Source organism: Habropoda laboriosa, unplaced genomic scaffold, assembly GCF_001263275.1.
Source record: "Habropoda laboriosa isolate 0110345459 unplaced genomic scaffold, ASM126327v1 scaffold92, whole genome shotgun sequence".
Taxonomy (NCBI): domain Eukaryota; kingdom Metazoa; phylum Arthropoda; class Insecta; order Hymenoptera; family Apidae; genus Habropoda; species Habropoda laboriosa.
Window position 1 is genome coordinate 2,693,858 of NW_017100268.1, and position 18,542 is coordinate 2,712,399.

Sequence of the window (18,542 nt, forward strand, 5' to 3'; positions counted from 1 at the left end):
CTCTCTCTCTCTCTCTCTCTCTCTCTCTCTCTCTCTCTCTCTCTCCCCCTCTGTTCCGCCGACCCTATAAAGTATCGTGACAAAAACAAGCGGGCGCAACGAGTGGAAAAATCGGGAAACACACCGACGAAGCGTAATCTCGCGTGATTTATGCGGCTTCCGTGGCTGCCAACTCCTGGAGACTGACTCAGACGTGTTAAAATTATTTATTCCCCATCGATGCTCTCTGTCTTGCGAATGATCGAACGATCCTCTGCACTCGAAAAGATTGATCGCCCCGGTCTTCATCAAACTGTGAATATCGTGAAATCGAGGAAGGGTTATTCCGTGAAGATTTACGATTAGCTTCGTCGAAGCGGAGAGCGAAGTGTATTTTTTTAGAGAGAATATTGAATTTCTGAAATTTTTGAAATTAGCGCAGAGCGAAGAGTCCTTTTTTTTTACAGAAAATATTGAATTTTTGAAATTAGCGAAGAGTAAAGTGCACTTTTTATAGGAAATATTGAACCTCTGAAATTTTTGAAATTAGCGGAATAGTTGTGATTTACTCTGGAAACAAATGTAGAAAAATTGAAATTAGTTCGATAGAACGATTGTGGTCGTTAAATGTTATTTATCGAAGAATTATTAGGAGTATAGCAAGGGATGAATATAATAGCAGATTTGAGACTTCTTCTTTGCACAGAAATAAAAGCTCGAAGGATAACAGGACGCGACGGAGTGATTTTTAAACGACTTCCTGGTTAAATTTCATTTTTCATGTCCTATCACCGATTATCCTTCTCCGCTCTTTCGTCCTCAACTTCTCCTGGAAAGAGAGAAAAACGAAGGCTGAGATGGTCTTCTGGTAACTGTTGGTAAGAGAGTTACCCATAAGTTGCCGGAGAAATTTGGCTAAAAAGTTACCTAGCGTAGAAGCAAAACTATTTCTTCAGTTTAGAGTATTAATATAAATGCAGTAATTTTGTTCGTAAAATTCTATTTTTGATTAGATATTCATTTATTAACCCTTTGCGGAAGGACAGGATATAATTCTTACGTGAGATATTCGACTACTTCAACACGGTGATAAAAGGAGGAAGAAACGGGTATGAGAAGCAAATCAATATGGAGATTGAACAAGGTTCTCCTTTCTCTACGTGAAACTGGTATACAATTTTCCCTCATGGAACAGTTGAATCAAGCGATTAACTCTTTTGCTAATTTGTTCAATTTAGAGTATTAATATAAATACGGTAATTAACGCTACGTTACCTATCATAAATAATAAAATTAATTTGCTTTAGAACTTCATTTTAATAAATTACAATATTTAACGATAACACACGAGATAAGTGGTTGGTTTAGACTAGACGATGGTAATAGGTAAACTATAATTTAGGTAGCTTAAATAGCAAATAGGTTGAAGTTTTTATGTCGTGGGTGTCGGGCGGGTGGGTTGCGCGAAGCCTCGGTGATATTCCAAGTGCAGCATCATTGGTCGCGGTCGGCTCAAGGATGGGTGACCGCCAGGTGGAAAAAAAAAATTTTCCGATTTAATTTCTCCTGGGGCGGGGATAGGGTGGTAAATAATAATAGTAAATAAATAATATGTGAATAACAATAGTAAATAAATATATAACAATAAATGTGCAATAGGTAAATAAATAGTATGTAAATAATAACTAATGAATTTCTCTCTGCTATAATAAAATCTCAAAGGGGCTCTAGGAACTTTCCTAAAATTTGCGATCCCTCTCCTCTCTAAGCGTTTCATAACCAAAACTGAAGATTAAAAACTTAAACTTCACTTAGCATACTACTTTTTACCAATTTCCTATTATTTTATTATCTACTCAAGTAGTATGACTTTTCCTTTTAACTTTTCGTAGTAGTACTACGTACTACTACGTAATAAAACCCTTTAAAAATAGAAAGTCGATAAATTCGTCACGTAGAAAGGACGAAAACTGGTAACTGTTGTTAAGAGAGTTTCCCAGAGAAGTTGCCGGAGAATTTCATCGGAGTTATTTGAATTTTTGCCAGGCTCTCGATCTTGGAACGTAAAAAAATGCCGGGAACACTTCCAGACAATTTTCAGACGATATCTAAATCCTGTCGAAGTTACTTCGAGAGCTGTCTACTCGAGTTTACGTTTCGAAACTTCTCCGCGAGTATTTAAAAATTCTCCTTCAAGTCCTCTCAATATCTTCCCTTCGACATAATCATTTACAAATTTCGTTTTTTCACTTTTCACTTTATTACGCACTACGTTACAGCCTGCTAGTGAAATTCGATGTTGTTTTACAATTTTCGAATGTTGTTTCGTGCCACATGGCGCGCCGTTCGATAAGTCAGGGTAAAGGGTTGCTGGAAAGCGACGGACGGGAGTCGTAACGCTTGTAACTTATTTCAACGCCACTCGAGCAACACGCGTACCATGTTCGAAGTGGTTGTCGAGGAAATAGCCTATTATTTGTAACGAATACAGGGCTCGCGGGATAAAATTGCTTAGGGTAGAGATTGGAAGGGGTTAGATCGGACGGAAGGGTTATTCGATTAAAATTCTACGTTCCTGGTGTTGCTATTAAACGTACACTATTCGTATGCAAATTATTCAAAAATCTAACGATTAATGCAGATTTGCGTGAAATTTTTTTTTTATTCATTCCTGGATAGCTAAAGATTTGAGATCACTTCGGATGAAAGGGTTGTACGATTGAAATTCTGCATTTTTAATGTTGCTGCCTAACGTGCAATTATTTAAAAAAATCTATTCTTATTGTTGGGTATGATAATGTAAAAATTAGTGTAAGCGAATAGCTTTCTTTTTTAAGTTAGTTTTTCTGAGATGTACATTCTTGATTAAAGATTTGAACAGTGAAATCGATAGGAGAGGTCGGTGGAAAGGAAAGCAAAGTGAATCTACAGGAAAGATCTATAGGAAAGAAAAACAAAGAGAATTCTTCATGAATAAACGGGCCGTGAAAGTGAATTGAAAGGAAGGACAGGTGAAAGTGCTTGGACCCTTGAGAATACGTCCCTGCAGGTATTCTCCCGTGCGAATTCTTGGCGAAATGCTAATGCTACGATATTGCCAATTATGTGCACCGTTTCCACCGTGGAAAATTTCGTTTTTCTTGCTAGCTTTCTCTTTTAAACGGAATTGGTTTAAAGTTGAGCGTGGATCGCGAACATTATGCATTGCAATTAATTTTCAGCTATTATGAACCTAGAAGAGTATGCGAATTAACCGATCGCCATATTTTTCACGATACATGCTAAATTTGTAAATTTTCCAAATTTAAATTAAGATTTCTAAAATCGCCGAAAATCTCGTTAATTTATTCTCCATAAATGTTGCAAATTTTCAACGTTTCTGCTTCAAGAGACAGAAAAATGGCGCACGAATGAAAAATGCTCGTTCTAAAATTCAGAAATAGAGGGATTTGGTCTGAAAACGCGTTCCTTCCTTCCTTTCGTTCGCGGCACGTGAAACAACAGAATAAACAGGCAATAACGAGGCGGGCGTTTCATTTCGAGGCGACAGAAAAGTTTCATCTTTGCTCTTTGCTTACTTCCTCTTCCGCTCTCTCGGCGATATTTTACCCCGCGATAAATACCGTGTTGCACGCTGGTAAACGCTGGAACTTCCTTCGGGGCTTAAAAACGTTTTCTCTTTTGGGGGGAAAAAGCTGGCACGATTAATTGAAAACTCGATGGAACGGACCCGTTGATGGTCGTTCGTAATCTTGACTCGTCGTAGTTTCTTAGTTGCTCTGCTTGAGAAGTGTCTCGAGCATGAGATGAAATGTAAACACGCTCTGAAGTTCGTACCGAAGTTGAAGTTGCCTCCTTTGAAATCGTTGCAGTGGTTCCTGTCAGCTATTTTCTACTTTGTATTTTGCACTGTACCTTCTAATTTACTTGAAACAATAATTGCACAGAGGAGCATATAATTGCAATTATACGTTAATTTACAAAGTAGCTTCCATTTTTCCTGAGAAATGAAATTTTTACAATTTTGCAACTTTGTGTACAAGAGAGACGATTTAAATGACGTGAATCTGAGCTCTGGAGAAATTGAATTTGTCACCTATTTTACGTTACATTAATTTGCGTAATAGAAATTCGCGTCTCCATGCGACAAGTTGCCACAAATTGGTCGATTTCGTAACGAGAAAGACCGGAATATTTCTCAGCAAGAAACACAGAGCAGGTAACGAGGTAAAAGAAGAAAGGATAACAGGATAGGAAACTTCGTTTGCCACTCGATTTCTTCAATTTCCACCTATCTTATATCAAGGCAACAGGTTGAAAGTTTCCAAAAGGCAACCCCTGGTACCACTGTCCCTCCACAAAGAAGAAACTTTTTCTACGGTACCGAGCAAAAGTTTATACCATCCTCCAGTCTGCCGGATACCTTCAAATATTGCTCGATCCTTTTCGAACAGGAGTAACCATCAACGGAATAAACAGGTTTCAACGGTCGTTAACGTCCCGAAATTCTTCTCCGGATGGATACTTTCGGGTAGCTCTGCGTGTCGAAAATGGTCAGAACGCGAACGAAATCGACAAACCGTGGCCGGTGTGTGTGTGTGTGTGATTTGCCTTCGGTCCATTTGCAATCGGAAACGGCCTTAACTTTCCTGTCGTTTGCGGCAATGCGTTCCATTAACCTAACTGAGAGAAGGCCAAGGGGAAGAAGCGGCGCGCGAACGGAAGGGAAAGTATAAGAGGACGAAGGGTGGATTTTAAGAAGAGTGGGAATCGCCTTCACGGCAGACTGCCTCTCCCTATCCCGGTAGACGACGTCTCTCCTTCGTCGAGGACGAAGCTTCGTCCCTTCCCTTTTCTCTGCGAACCTTCCTGTCGAACAACGGAGGCAACTTTTTTCAGAGAGATGAATTTCTCGGCGCGGAGGGAATTTTTGACAATGGAGTCATTTGACGAAGTTTGTCTCTTTCGCGTGGATGAAGTTGTATATTGATTTTTGGCGACAGTTGCTGTTTTTGGGAGGTGTGGGAATTAAATTTTAGCACAGTTGTAGGTGCTAGGTGATCCCATTATTTCGTGTCGAAAGCGAAAAGTATTTCGGTGAAAATTCGGTTTTTAGGCACTTGCGTTTCTTTTATCAAATTTTTAGGTTTGTTGGAAATATTGAGCTGAATTATAAAATTCGACGCGACCTTATGGGATTACCTCGTAATAAAGTGAAAGGAGAATTGGTAAAAAGTGATTTTAATTGGAAATTCTTGGAAGATGGATGATACTCTTCAGAAGTAAATAATAAATATTGTTAATAGTAGAATTAATCTTTTAAAGAATTGTCAGGATGAAAAATGGTGGTATTCAAATTATCCTTTAAAAGTAAGATAAAGTAATGCTAATCTTCGGGAGAAAAACAAATTTCTACACTCCGAAGATAAAAAAGGAAGTTCGCTAATACACTCTGGCGAACAAAGTAGACCAATTGAGATAAAAGTTGGACGACAAAAAGTTAAATTTGTACAGTTCCCTATCTACGGCCGATAGGGAAATCGTTGGGAAAAAAAACAACTTTCCTTGGCGATCGTAGATACGTTCGAAAAGTGGGTCATTTCCCTTATCCGAAAAAAGGCTAGTCCCTATTCTCGTGCTTTAAAGCAACTTTATGGACAAGCTCGAAATTCGAGCGAAGCCGAATGGCCATTTTACGCACGAGCAAGGACGGTATCACGGAAAAATGAACTTACGAACGGTGAAATGGACCGGCGAAATGGAAAGGAAGGAACTGAAAGTATCGTATAGGGGATAGATAAGATACGTAACCATTTGCACCGAAACACGCCAGGGCTGTAAACGTACCGAGGGGAAGAAAAAACATCGAATGCGGTCGAGAAGGTCCGTATTTTCACTTGTCACCGATGCTTTATTGAAGAAGAAAGTGGCACCGATCGTTTATTCCAGATTATTCGCAATCTCTATGCAGAAGGAAAATAAAAACGTAGATTCTAAAATTTGAACAAATAGAAAGAGCGAAGCAACCTAAATACTTACATAATTTCATATTGCCCGTAATTCTTGAAAAAATATTTGTAATTTGTGATAGAAAAATTTTCTTTCAATACCTCAAGGACTAAGCGACTTAGGAAAACGAAATTTTCGTAATAATGCATCGTCGAAGGAGAAATTCTACCATTTAGTGCAACCTAATGCAAAAATAAAAGACTATCCGAAGGATTGAAAAATCTGTAAAATCACTTGCCAAAGGGGAAGAAAATAGAAGACACTTTAAGTATACTTGAAGAAAGCATCCCTCAGCCGATGACACGGGTACTTACGCTTCCGCGAACCAGCGAGATTAGATTTTTCCGTACAGCTGCGTACACTTGTCCTTAACAGTACAGGTACGTCTGACAAGCGGTACAGCTGGATGGTTACGTGGTCAGGTTGCAAGATTCCAGCAGGAAACTGATATATGTGGATGCTGCGGCAGTAGGAAAGGGCCGGAGATAAACTTAATTGAATGGCTCGGTCTCGGCGCGAACTGCCGTTTTGTCGTCCGGTTTTCCTCGTTTCTGGTCGGAATCGTAACGGCCCCGCTTCCCTATCGGGGTGATTTACAGAGGCCTGGCCCGGATCGCGTCTACTAAACGCTTCGGATCTTATACGTTATGAGGCAGCCGGGAAAAGTCCCGGTACACGTGGACCGTGTCTCGCCATCTTCGATCCTTCTCGCTGAATAGAAATCCCCTGTTAATGGAATACGTCGACGGTGGTTCCTGGTACGATCGTCACGATGGATCTCGTATTTTTTCACCCTGTTTCGTTGATTGCCGCCGTGTGATCTAGGTGTTTTTCTTTGAAGATTCTGGGTGGCATGGGTGAGCTAGAGTGGATGAAGGGGATAGAGTAGGAGTTGGATATTGAATTGGATGCTTGGGGACTTAAATTTAGGGGGAAATTTTGAGATTTAGGTATTTTGGGATTATTGGGACTTGGAAATTTGCGGATTTGAAGACTTCTGTGTTTAGAAATTTTGAGTATTTCGGAGTTTTTGGGACTTAAGGGAGTTAGAGACTTGGATTTTGGGACTTAGAGAGTCTTGGGCATTTAGGAGTTTGAAGATTTCTGTGCTTACGGATTTGAAGGATTTAGGAATTTTGAGCTTTTTGGATTTTTTGGGACTTCGGGGAGTTAGAGACTTGGATTTTGGGACTTAGAGAGTCTTGGGCACTTGGAAATTTGTAGATTTGAAAACTTCCGCGCTTAAAGATTCGAGGACTTCGAATTTTGACTATTTAGGATTTTTGGGACTTAGAAGAGTTAGAGACTGGAATATTTAAAAATTGAACATTAAATTAAAAAAAAACAAAAATAACAAAAATCACGAGAACCAAACAAACACCCAACCCCACAGTATCAAATCAAACACCATCTCCCCATTCGACACCCTCTTTACCTTATAGAAAAGAAACACGTGCAGTAAAACGATCTCCCCATCCGACGCAGAAAAGTCTCGTCGCCTCGTTTCCCTGTATCTCAAACTCGAATCTTCGTAAGCGCCATTCCCAGCAGGCGTCCTAATCTTTATTGAACGTAAAATCAGCCGCAACGTCGCGCTCGTTCTCTGTGATCGATAACTTTCATCCGTGGCTCGGCCAGAGAGATCGTCGTCGCGGCTTGCAATTTGCTTCCAATAAAGGTTCCTCCGCAAAGGTTAAAGAACCTCCTGTACACACTTACGTCTGCCCGCGTCTGCGTCTATGTATTGGACGGCCATGGCTTCTGGGCTTTTCGAAGTGGAAAACCGGCCGTCGCGACGGCGCCACGCGTCCACACAAACGTGCACACAAACACGCAACGCGTCGTCGTCGTCGCAATGGCGACGTGGCCGTTCCTCTGATCTATCGTAACGCGTTCACCGTCGAAATTGTCTCCCTAAACGAGAGTTGGCTTAGGTCAATTACCGTTCCAGATTGTTCATTGTTACGTTTATGGCTGTTGATCATATACACGGTGTGCCACCAGTTTCACCGCTCTCCCCCGCGATATTGTTGTTTTTTCTCTCGTTCAACTGCCTGCTCGTTGATACTTCCTATCACAGTCCACGGGTTTATTTACGCAAAGCTACCAGTTTCGGGCTGATTGTATTAAAAACAAATAGAACCGACGCTGATCGATAAATAGGTCCGCCGTGTTTGGACAGTGGAGCTTTTTTAAAAAAATTTGCCGATTCACGGATGACTAGATTGCTGCACGAGTTTGTACATACACGGTATATCTTTTTAATATTTTTCCAAGTCGAATTTGCTGACCGTTGTTATTCGGTGAAATTGATTTTATACGTGACGGTGCTTTTTCTTTGTGTCGTCGAATTGTTACAAAGTGGTATGCAAAGGAGGAGGATGATTGTGAATTCTGTGATCGATGATCGTGGTATACATTTCCTGTACATTTCTACGATGATTTTACATGGAATTTAAACAATATTTCAGTCCGCAGAAGTTACAGTAAACATACTTTTTTAACAATAGCATAGACAAACACGGCCTCCGATAAAACCATCGTGCACAGCACTTTGGTATTTTCAAACTCGAATATCTCTCCCACAAAAATTATGTCTATAAACTTTTCCAGTTCCATTGAACAAGCCAAATATCTTCACGCAAAGTCCAGCCCAATTTCCCAATAGAATCTCGAATCGGTAACAATCCGCAAGCAGCAAAATTACAAGCGATAAATCTCACTTTATCCCCCAAATGGTTCCACGACGACTTCATCCTTGCTACACGCGTATCTCTCGAAAAAGGAAACGTCCTTCTTGCCCGCGATAGTAATGCAAATGCCGCGTGTATATACGCGAAGCCTGGTGGCTTTTCATACGGGAATTCGAAACGTCGTCCACAAGGGCGGAACCGCGGAGCACGCGGAGCAACATCCGGTTTACGCCCCCGCAGACCAAGCCGCGCGGTATAATAATGATTATCCTGTCGTCCTGCGCATTAAAGTTACGACTTCCCTTCGCCAGCAGCGACGAGCTTCTCTCTCACTCTCTTTCTCGTTTCACCCGTGGGGACCGCCGACGCTCATTAACGGAAGATGAATTCATTTCTTCGATGATGTATGGGACACCTTCGTCCATTTCGATCGGGGGAAATTTAATGTTTCTCGCGTGACGGATGAGCACGCATTGATCAAGCGCGTGCGTACCGCGAAGAGAATGTTACTGCCACACTGACGCACTTCTGATGCTCCTCTCGTTAATCCTTGCGGTTTCTTACGGAGTTTCTAGGTCATTCGTGCTTGTGGCTCTTCTTAGTCTTGGTCTTCTTCTTCTTCTTCTTGGGATGGTAAAAAGGAGTTTTGAACTCGGTCTTTTATTTTCTTGTGGTGAGATGAAGTGGTGTTACGGTAATGTTGGAGTGTGTTTTTTTCTGTGAATTTGGAGGAATTTGGGGTAGTTTGCGTTCATGTTTTGGTTAAGGGAAATAGTTCGTGATGAACTTGGAAAAAGAATATGCGATTCGAACGAGTTTCCAAATGAATCCTCGTATCCTCGAGAAATTTTGATTAATTTATATTTTTATCGTCAAATTATGAGCGGCAATGCAAATTTTGGCTCAGATCGTCACCTATATGTCCATTGTACGTCATATCTTGAAGGATTCTGATTAATTCCTCAAATTTTCATAGTAAAATTACGAAGAGCAATGGAAATTTCTCCTTAGATTCTTAACTATGTTTCAGTTTATCTTAAACGATGGAAAACTCGAGTGATGAACGTATTTCATAAAAACCGACAATCCAGCTTTCATCGTGTACCTGAAATTTCCTCGAACACTGTGCATTTCCACCACTGAAAACATTCTCTAAATCTTCAAAGAGAAACCTTGCAACGAATACATCAAATAAACAATTTCCATCTCCCCAGTCGAGTTCAAAAGCAATCACAATTAAAAAGAAAAGAAGCAGAATGCTGCAACTAATTGTCCTCTTCTCCCGCACACCTCTCTCGGCAGTTCAAACGTTTCCCGTGGAGCCCTTGGATGATCGACACCTCGCTTCGTGTATTCTCGTTGGCAAGAAAAAACTCGAACCGGTGGATCCGAATTTTCGAACGGTGCACTTGTTCATCGCGAGATCGCCTATCAGCGGTGTCGCTGGCTGGCGATAACAATGGTACGCGATAACGGCGTCGCTTTCACGCGGCACGCGCGTAACGAGCCTTTCGCCATGGCGTTGACGTATCGCGGATATTTGCATGCGGCCGCAATTTATCTCGCGCGTCCCCGCAAAGTGAATCTTAGAATTGCTGGTATACACAGCCGACGGGGGATGGGGATGTGCAGAGGGGAACGCTCATCAGTCATTCATTCCCGCGGGAAACCAGTCTTCTCGAGCAAAATACAAGAGAGACGAACGGTGAGTTTTCGAGCATGAACCATCACTTCGCCCATCCTGCTCAACTTTCACTTGGATACCTCAACCCCTTGTCGTACGATAACGAGCCAAACTCGTGTCACGGATTTTGGTCAAGGTCTGACAAAAACAGTCGCATCGGTAAGAGAAATTCAGTTCAACGCCAATTTTCGTTTTAATTTGTGAGACGGATAGTCAGTACGTCGAGGAGTTGACATTAGCGACTTTCTAAAAGTGAATTTTTATGGAAGTAAACCGGCGCTTGGAAAATTAGATTCTGTGCAAAATTTGGAAAGTTAGAAACGATAATGCTTGCCGTGGTATATCGAACGTGTTCGCGTTGCTTCGAAAGTTTCCGATGGGTCATTTTTGACCCGATAGGTAGTTCCAGTGTTAACGATTATCGATTGACCAAGATTTGGAGAAGGGGTGAGGGAAACTGTGGAAGTTTCCGCGAGAATCTCCTATTGGTGTGCGATCTTTATCTCGAACGATACTCGTCCCTCTTGGGGGTTAATCGGTGACAGTGATTTCGATGGGGATGACACGCGCTAACGTGGAAACCGTCGACGACGACGTTTCACGCGTTTTAGGAGGTGACTAACTCGTTTCGAGAGGTGTTACTCTGTTAGGAGTGATTAGGGGGAGATCCAGGATGGATTTAACCCTTTATCTACGATTTCCTGTCGTCGCTTGCTGTTTTAGTACTGTATCAGGTGACGAAAGCTAATCTGTTCCGATATCACGTAATACGTTTAATTCGAACGAATTACACGCGTTCATGTTTCCTTGCAGTCGAAGTGAAGAAGCGTCGGTAATTTTCGATGGGAATAAACGAACGTTTATTGTATATCATTAGATGTTAAATTACATTTAGCAATCCTCAGTCTTACAAATTCAAGTTAGTATTACAATTCATTTTTCTTAGTAATGTAACTATTTTCGTCACACCTTGACCAGAATTTCTGACACGAGTCTGACATATTATAGGTTAAAGGGTTAATGTTTGATGTTAACCAGGTGCCTACCTTTTTCTTTTTTAATAAAATAGAAGAATGGTAGATTACTAATAAATTGTCGAGAGAATATTCGCTATTTATTAGCGGTACATTAGCGACAGCGTGTTTTTATGGGTCGTCGAAGGCAGTTAGCCTAAATACCTGCCATAAATCGAGCTAAGTATGGCCAGAGAGAGTGTTGACGAGAGGAGACAATTCAGATGACCAAGAATTACTACTGAAAACCACATAAACTTACACTTCCACACTTTCCAAGCATCAAAATGGACACTCGATGTAAGAAACGCGGAAAATTGAAGGCTCGGCGCGAGAATCTCTCCTAACCAGCAAACTCTCGCCAGAGGGAAGTTTGAAGGCTCGTGACGACACTGGCAGGGCAATTTCCTCGCGAGCAGTCGTTGCGTCAGGTGCGCAGGATTCATCGTAGCAAAGGCAGACGCAATTTATCATTGTTGAACGAGCCTGCGTTACCCCTTTCTCGCGTCCGCCAATTAAGACGATTCCTGAGTCAATTTTCGCGCGTGAAATATCATGCTTTGATTGATAGCGGCCGTCGACAACCACCGCTGACGACAAGGAATGCATTATTAAATATCATTTCGCTAGGCAACAAAAGAAGCAAGAAAAAAAAAATGGAAAAAGAAGAAAACGTAGAAATCCTTGGAATAGGGCTGATGGAAGGTTTGTCGTTTACGTCATTAATCAACGTTCATCAAGAGGGATCGATCAATTTACCGTAAGTGGCATAAATCGTCGAAGAAAGCGTTGCAGCCGTTTATCGATTAATCACATCATCCTCTGCTAGCCACTCTCAACCAAACTCTTCTTCTTCTTCCTTTTCTTCTTTCATAGTTGCGCAATTCTTGAAAGTCGTTTTACCTAAGCGTGTGCAACTTGATTATCAATCGTCGCTGATAAATGACCGGTGTTGGTGTTATCGCGCGACAAATAGAGAAGATCCACGGTTAACGGGACAGTGGCATGTGTCTATCGAACGGCTGTTTCCGTGGATTTCGTGCACATTAATCTCGATCACGTCAACGGCAGCCAGTGTGGAAAGACGATGGTGGAAAAGCTTTAATCTAAAACTCATCGGTCAGAGACGGTTCGTTTTGCCTTTTTCTTTCTTTCTTCTTCCCTGTAGATACAACCAGAGGGGGAGGATTCTTGCCTGCGAAAGATTTCTTGGGGGATTGGAGGGGAGAGAGAACGATCGACAGAGGTCCTTCGTTTCCTCGCTTGGTCGTTAACTTGCGGATAGAATCGAACGAGGAGAGATTCTCTCTCCCTTATTGTAGGGGGAGAATAAAGAAAGTGGCGGTGGAAGCAAGGAGACCCTGTCGATAATCACGCTAATATTCTTTGTTTGCCGTTTTGCAACTTCTTGGCCGGACTTTTGTCGGGGGTTCAGCCTAGGCGGGGTGGAAATTCTGCTGGATGGATTGAAATTTTACGTTGGACCGGTCTTTGGGAAAGTTTGACCCTCGTTCACTGCTGATACTTTCCCTTTTTAAAAGGAAAGTTCGAGTAGAAAAGTTATTCTATTGTGCAGGTTTTAATTGAAGAATTTTTTTTTATTGTTGGTCATCGTTGGGGATGAATTGTATTATAGATTTATCTGCTATAACTAGGAACTTGAATTTTTTATTTAATCATAAATTAGTGTCGTTGAAATTTAGGATTTTTTTTTATTCCTACAATTTTTATATACTTCTTTCTGCAGAGATTGGTGATACTTTCCCTTTCAACCCCTTGCCGTATAATAACGATTCAGACTTGTGCCACAGATTTTGGTCAATATCTGATAAAAACAGTTATATCAGTAAAAAAAATTAACGTCAGTTCCAATTTTCGATTCAGTTCATAAAACTGAAGATTTCCAAATTTAATTCATCCATAATACATCAGTTTTCCTGACCTGATATAGCACTAAAACTAAATAATTGACGCTTAAATGCATAGCCGTGAAAAGAAATCATGCGTCAAGGGGTTAAAAAGAATGTTATACTATTCTGCTGGTTTTAATCGAAGAATATTTTCTTTTATTATTGGACATCATTGGGGATGAATTGTATTATAAATTTGTCTGCAGTAATTAGGAATTTTCAGTGTCACTGAAATGTCGGATTTTCTTTTTATCGACACAATTTCTTTCTGCAAAAACGTTCGCCTTTTGCAAAACGCACAGTGGTTGGAAAGTTTGAACCAACAGTGTATGTACCGTGGCGTGGAGTGCGTGTAAAACACAAGGGCAGCGATTTCAACAGCGGCGAGCAATAATCGAATGGGAACGCGCGCGTGGTTCCTACGCGCGACAATAAATCTCCGATATCGAGAAACGCAATCGTCAGACGGTCGGAGACCTGACTATCTCCTGGTCCCGTATCCCGTGGAACACGACAATAAACCCAGTGGATAGATACGTCGTAAAAACCGAGATTTACCGATCCACCCACGTTCACTCTTCAATGATATGCGCGGCCACGTGGACCACGATGTCGACCACTCTCGAAGAATCTTGTCTTCGCTTCCTGGCGATCGCGCGTTAACTAACCAATTTCCGTACTCTAATAACGCCGGGTCGCTGTACCTACGAGGATTTTTGCCTCGTTTTCTTTTGCACGCGATGCTCGTTAAGGGAGCGTGATTCTTCTCGCGAGATTTCTTCGTCCCGACGAGAGAAACGAATCCCGTTTCGTTTGAAAGGTTACAATTACTCCTTTTTCTCGTTCTGTTTTGTATATTTCATTCTCTACGAAGGTTGATATACGTAGAGAGTGAGAAATGATAAAAGAGCAGAGTTTGAATATTTAAATCGAGGCGTTATTGTCCGCGGCGAGCCGGCTTTTAACGAATAACGATTTCAGAATCACGAGTGGGCGAGTTTGTGCGGATTGAAGGCTGAGGGAGCCGCGTAGGTTTTATTTGAATACCGCCGGAGGAAGCGTATGAAGTTCTGTGGGAAAATAAACAAATGTCTGGCTTAATTAGAACGAGGCTTTGGCTTAAAACTCGCGGACGCTTTACGAGCTGATGCGGTAAACTACGTTGGTGAGGCTTGTAAGCTCGCGCGACCAGTGATTTGTCATTTTGCTGCAGTGGGATTAGGATTTTAAAGTTATCGCGAAAAAGCGCCGGTGAAATTCCTGGCTAAACAGAAATTTTCATAATTAAACAGGATCGAATTAAGAAGCAAATTCAATTTTTCGTAAATTCCTGAAGAAATAATTGACAACGATTGAACAACGAGTCAATTTTTCATAATTAAACAGAATCGAATTAAAAAATGAAAATTTTATTTTTCACGGATTTTTTGAAGAAATAACGGAGAATGATTGGACGAGACAGTGGAATTCTTGGAAATAAATAGGAATTTCGCATAACTAAACGAGATCGAAATAGTGTGCGAAATGAGTTTTCGTTGGTTTTAATAAGAAATCATAGGAGAGACGCGATCGAGGGTAACAACAAGCTCGGCCCTTTTCGAACGGCGACTTTAAAATGAAGGAGTTCATCCTCGAACGAGCTCGAGTCGCCTGCTGAGCGCTGTTAAAATCTTGCCAAACTTATAATGAAGAGATTTTTCACCGAGTGCACCGGCGAACCCCGGACCGCGGTTAATTAACATTTTGTTTGCAGCGGCGAAGTTATCAGGATGGTCTTCGACCTTCCAGAAAATTATTAATATCGCCGTCGATTAATTAACCTCCCGTCGACGAATTACCCTGGCTTGATGGCTGAAAGAATTCTCATTGTTACACAATGGTAGGCTGGGCTTGGCTTGTTAATTATTTAAACACTGTGGAGCTCTTGAGAGCAATTTGTACAACGTTGAAAAATGGAAACGTGAACACTCAGATTTCCAATGCTTTATTTTCCGAAAGAAAAATATTTAAGACTAAAAATATCGCTGCTTAAGGTGAAAGAAAATAGAAAAATAATGAAACAAAGTTTTAAATTCGCAGTATCGTTGAAATGTTTAATTTGCAACATACCAAATTAAAAACAGAAATGTGACAAAACGCTCGAGCATTCGATACTTCACTTCCCACAATAAAATGACAAGGAACGAAAAACACCGCTATTCAAGGATAAAAGAAAACGGGAAAATAATAAAATCGCAGAAATAAATCTGCGCGAAAGGAGTCGGTTACCTTGGGTTACACGAAGCCCAGGATATCGTGAAGTAATCAAGGATTCCACGGCGGAGTGGTGTGAGGTGGGCAGGATAGAAGCTCATCTGGAGTTCCATCTGCATGCAACTAGCAAGCAATTTCCTCTCGATCGAATTTATTTCATGTTAAGTCGAACAAGCGTCGTCGCTCGACGGCAGACGCGAAAGGTGAACGGAAGCGAGAGAAAATAAGAGAACCGGAGGAACGGACGTCGATAGGGCGACTTTGACCGATAGAGACGGAGAGGCAGCCCCGCGTGCATGGGGGAGGGAATTGAAGTTCACGGAGACGGGAAACTCCGGACAGGAAATAACCGCGCCAACGGATACGACGTAAACAACGAACCACGCTGCAAATTTCTCCTACAATTTTCCTTGTACACGGACAGTCCTTGTTTAACGTTTCATACAAATCCGTTAAGATTTAGTTTTAAATGCAAGGTAAAAGTGTGGTTATTAAAGGAACATTGAACGATGGTGGAAATTTTTTAGGGAATTGTTGCGACCTGATTAGGACGCAACGAAGTCTCGGTTCGGCGGATTATAGCAATAAACAACTTAGTCACATTTGGCCGCCAGACGTAGGGAAGACCGCAATATACCCCCCGTGGAATTGTTTGTTTACAACAAATTCAGTCCCCCAAAAGGCCACAGTTTTCGTCGACCAATAGCCGAACACACCACGTTTTCCACCTAAATGTCTATATATACACCTGCACACCTGAAAACCGTCAATCACTGTCAGACGAGTGCACAAGACACATCGTCACGAAACGAACAATCCAAATTCAACTAAACATCTAAAACACATCTAATCAAAATATCTACAACATCTAATCAAACCCTGAATTCATCAAAACATCAAAGGAAAACATCTAACCCAACAACGAAATTTTAATACACCTCGAACCAGCGAGAACAATCATCAACCTGCGCCAGAACTCCTGATCGTAAGACTTGATCAAGGTCGACGACGCAACAGGAATTCTTCGTAATCTTCGTTTAATCTCCACTGGGAGAAAATTTTAGCTTTAAATGCAAGGTAAAGGTGCAATTATTATAGGAATATTGATATTAATTTTTATTTAATATTTCACGTAAATTCATTGGGACAGAGATTTATAAAAGTTAAAATTGAATATTTATGTGTCCAATTTGAGTGATTTTCTGGTGGATTACATTTTTTGCTGTAGCTCGTTAGATTTAAATGTATCTTATTTGTTTTTTTAAATTATTGATCAGATTGTCGAGTGCTCAGCAATTTTGGAAGTTTTTAAATTTAACGTTCCTATTGTAGAAAGACTTTTAGAAATAATAGCCTTTTCTATATTGCTCTATACTGATCTACCTTAGGCAAACTAAATTGCATATATAGATTAATACTCATCTGCAAATAATTTTAGCAAAAATAAATTTTTTTCGCGGACTTTACACAATTGTGACTATTAATTATTGAAAAATAGTTGGAATATCGATCAGAATTTTGCCGCTAATCAGTTTAACACGTTTCGCGAAGTTCGTCGAATGTCGACGGGGGGGAGGAAGGCGTGAAGCATCCCGGCGGAATAATGCAAAAGTGAAGATAAACACGCGAGAAAATAACACGGTGGGGGAGAAACGCGGAGAATGAAATGGTGAAGTGGCGGGACATTTGACGTGAAATGGAAAAAAGAAGCGAAGGAGCGGTGAATAGAAAGCAAATATAAGAGGAATTCGATCGACTCGACGACGGCGCTTGTTCCGTGGAAATACAGAGAAACGTGTGTATACTTTCGCTGCGATATCCACCCTTTTCAGCGCGGCGATACGAGAGCTTTTGTCGAGGAATTTGGAGAAACGGAGACACCTCGAGTGCCGAGATACCGGGCTTTGACTTCGATACCTTTTCTTGCACCGTGAACAACCAATAGAACGGTGAAGTTGTTCTCGCGAAACAAATGATAGTTCTATTGGCGATGTAGCGTGTCTTAAATCAGATGGTTACTCGAGCTCAATTTCCACCGTGTGATTCAGTTACCGCGTCACCATTGACCATCGTATTTTTCGTTTTATCCGTGAAGTGGCTTCGTTTCTTGATTAAAAATTGAATTTTGCGAACGTGTGACTAGAAAATATACAATTTTAATTCAATCTAGCGGGTGCAAATGTGAGCGGAATGTTTCGCACGTTTAGTGTAGATGTGATCGTATGAAAAATTCTGATAAAATGGAAAATCGGGCAAGTTTCTTCACCTTCTTCGATTAACGCGTTAAAGATAAAACGTTCTTCGAGTAACATTTACTCTAAAAATAATTGTAGGAAAAGGGAATGATTTCGTAAAGAGACAGAGAAAAATGTTACAAACGAAATTAAAAGCCTTGCTATTGAACATACCTCAGACCATGAACCAGAAGTTCTCCAACAACTTGAGCCAAAAGCACAATATCCTAACCACCGGAAACCATCGCCAGAATCGGGTCCAAGAACACGAAATACTCGAACAATAAGGGTTAACAAAAACTCCGGGAACAGGCTCTGAGCAGCAAGAGAGGAGCGACGACACGCAAGAACGAAGAGAAGATAGAGAAAAGGAGAGAGAGGGCATCCAGTGAGAGGCAACAAAGTTGAGGTGAGAGGGCTGCGAGTGATGATGACTAATGTACGTGCGAGCAATTTACATCCCACTTTGCAAGAAGATATCCTCCGTTCCGTTGGCCTCCTCCTTACGACCCTCCTCTCTGTCTCTACCTCTCCCTCCCGCTCTGCCGTGGTGCACCCTCCTTTCTCGAGTTCTTGCCGAGTTTCCTGTCTGTCGAGGCCGCCTCTCGAGCCTCCTGCACATCGTTACCCCTCGTGTCTGCAACGCGAACAACCATCAGGCCGACGTTTTGGCAAATTGCCTCTGTTTTTATCGCGCGGGAATATTTCCGCGGCCTCTTCGAACACGCGTCGCGACGCTCCTGTCGGTCAAACGGGGAACGCTCCTC

At 41.4% G+C, this 18,542-nt stretch overlaps 1 protein-coding gene across 1 annotated transcript in view; it reads left to right on the top strand.

Annotated features, from left to right (window-relative positions):
* The window catches only part of LOC108573407, a 134,263-nt gene that overhangs the window by 36,224 nt on the left and 79,497 nt on the right, over positions 1-18,542 (top strand). The gene's annotated exons all lie outside the window — the stretch shown is intronic.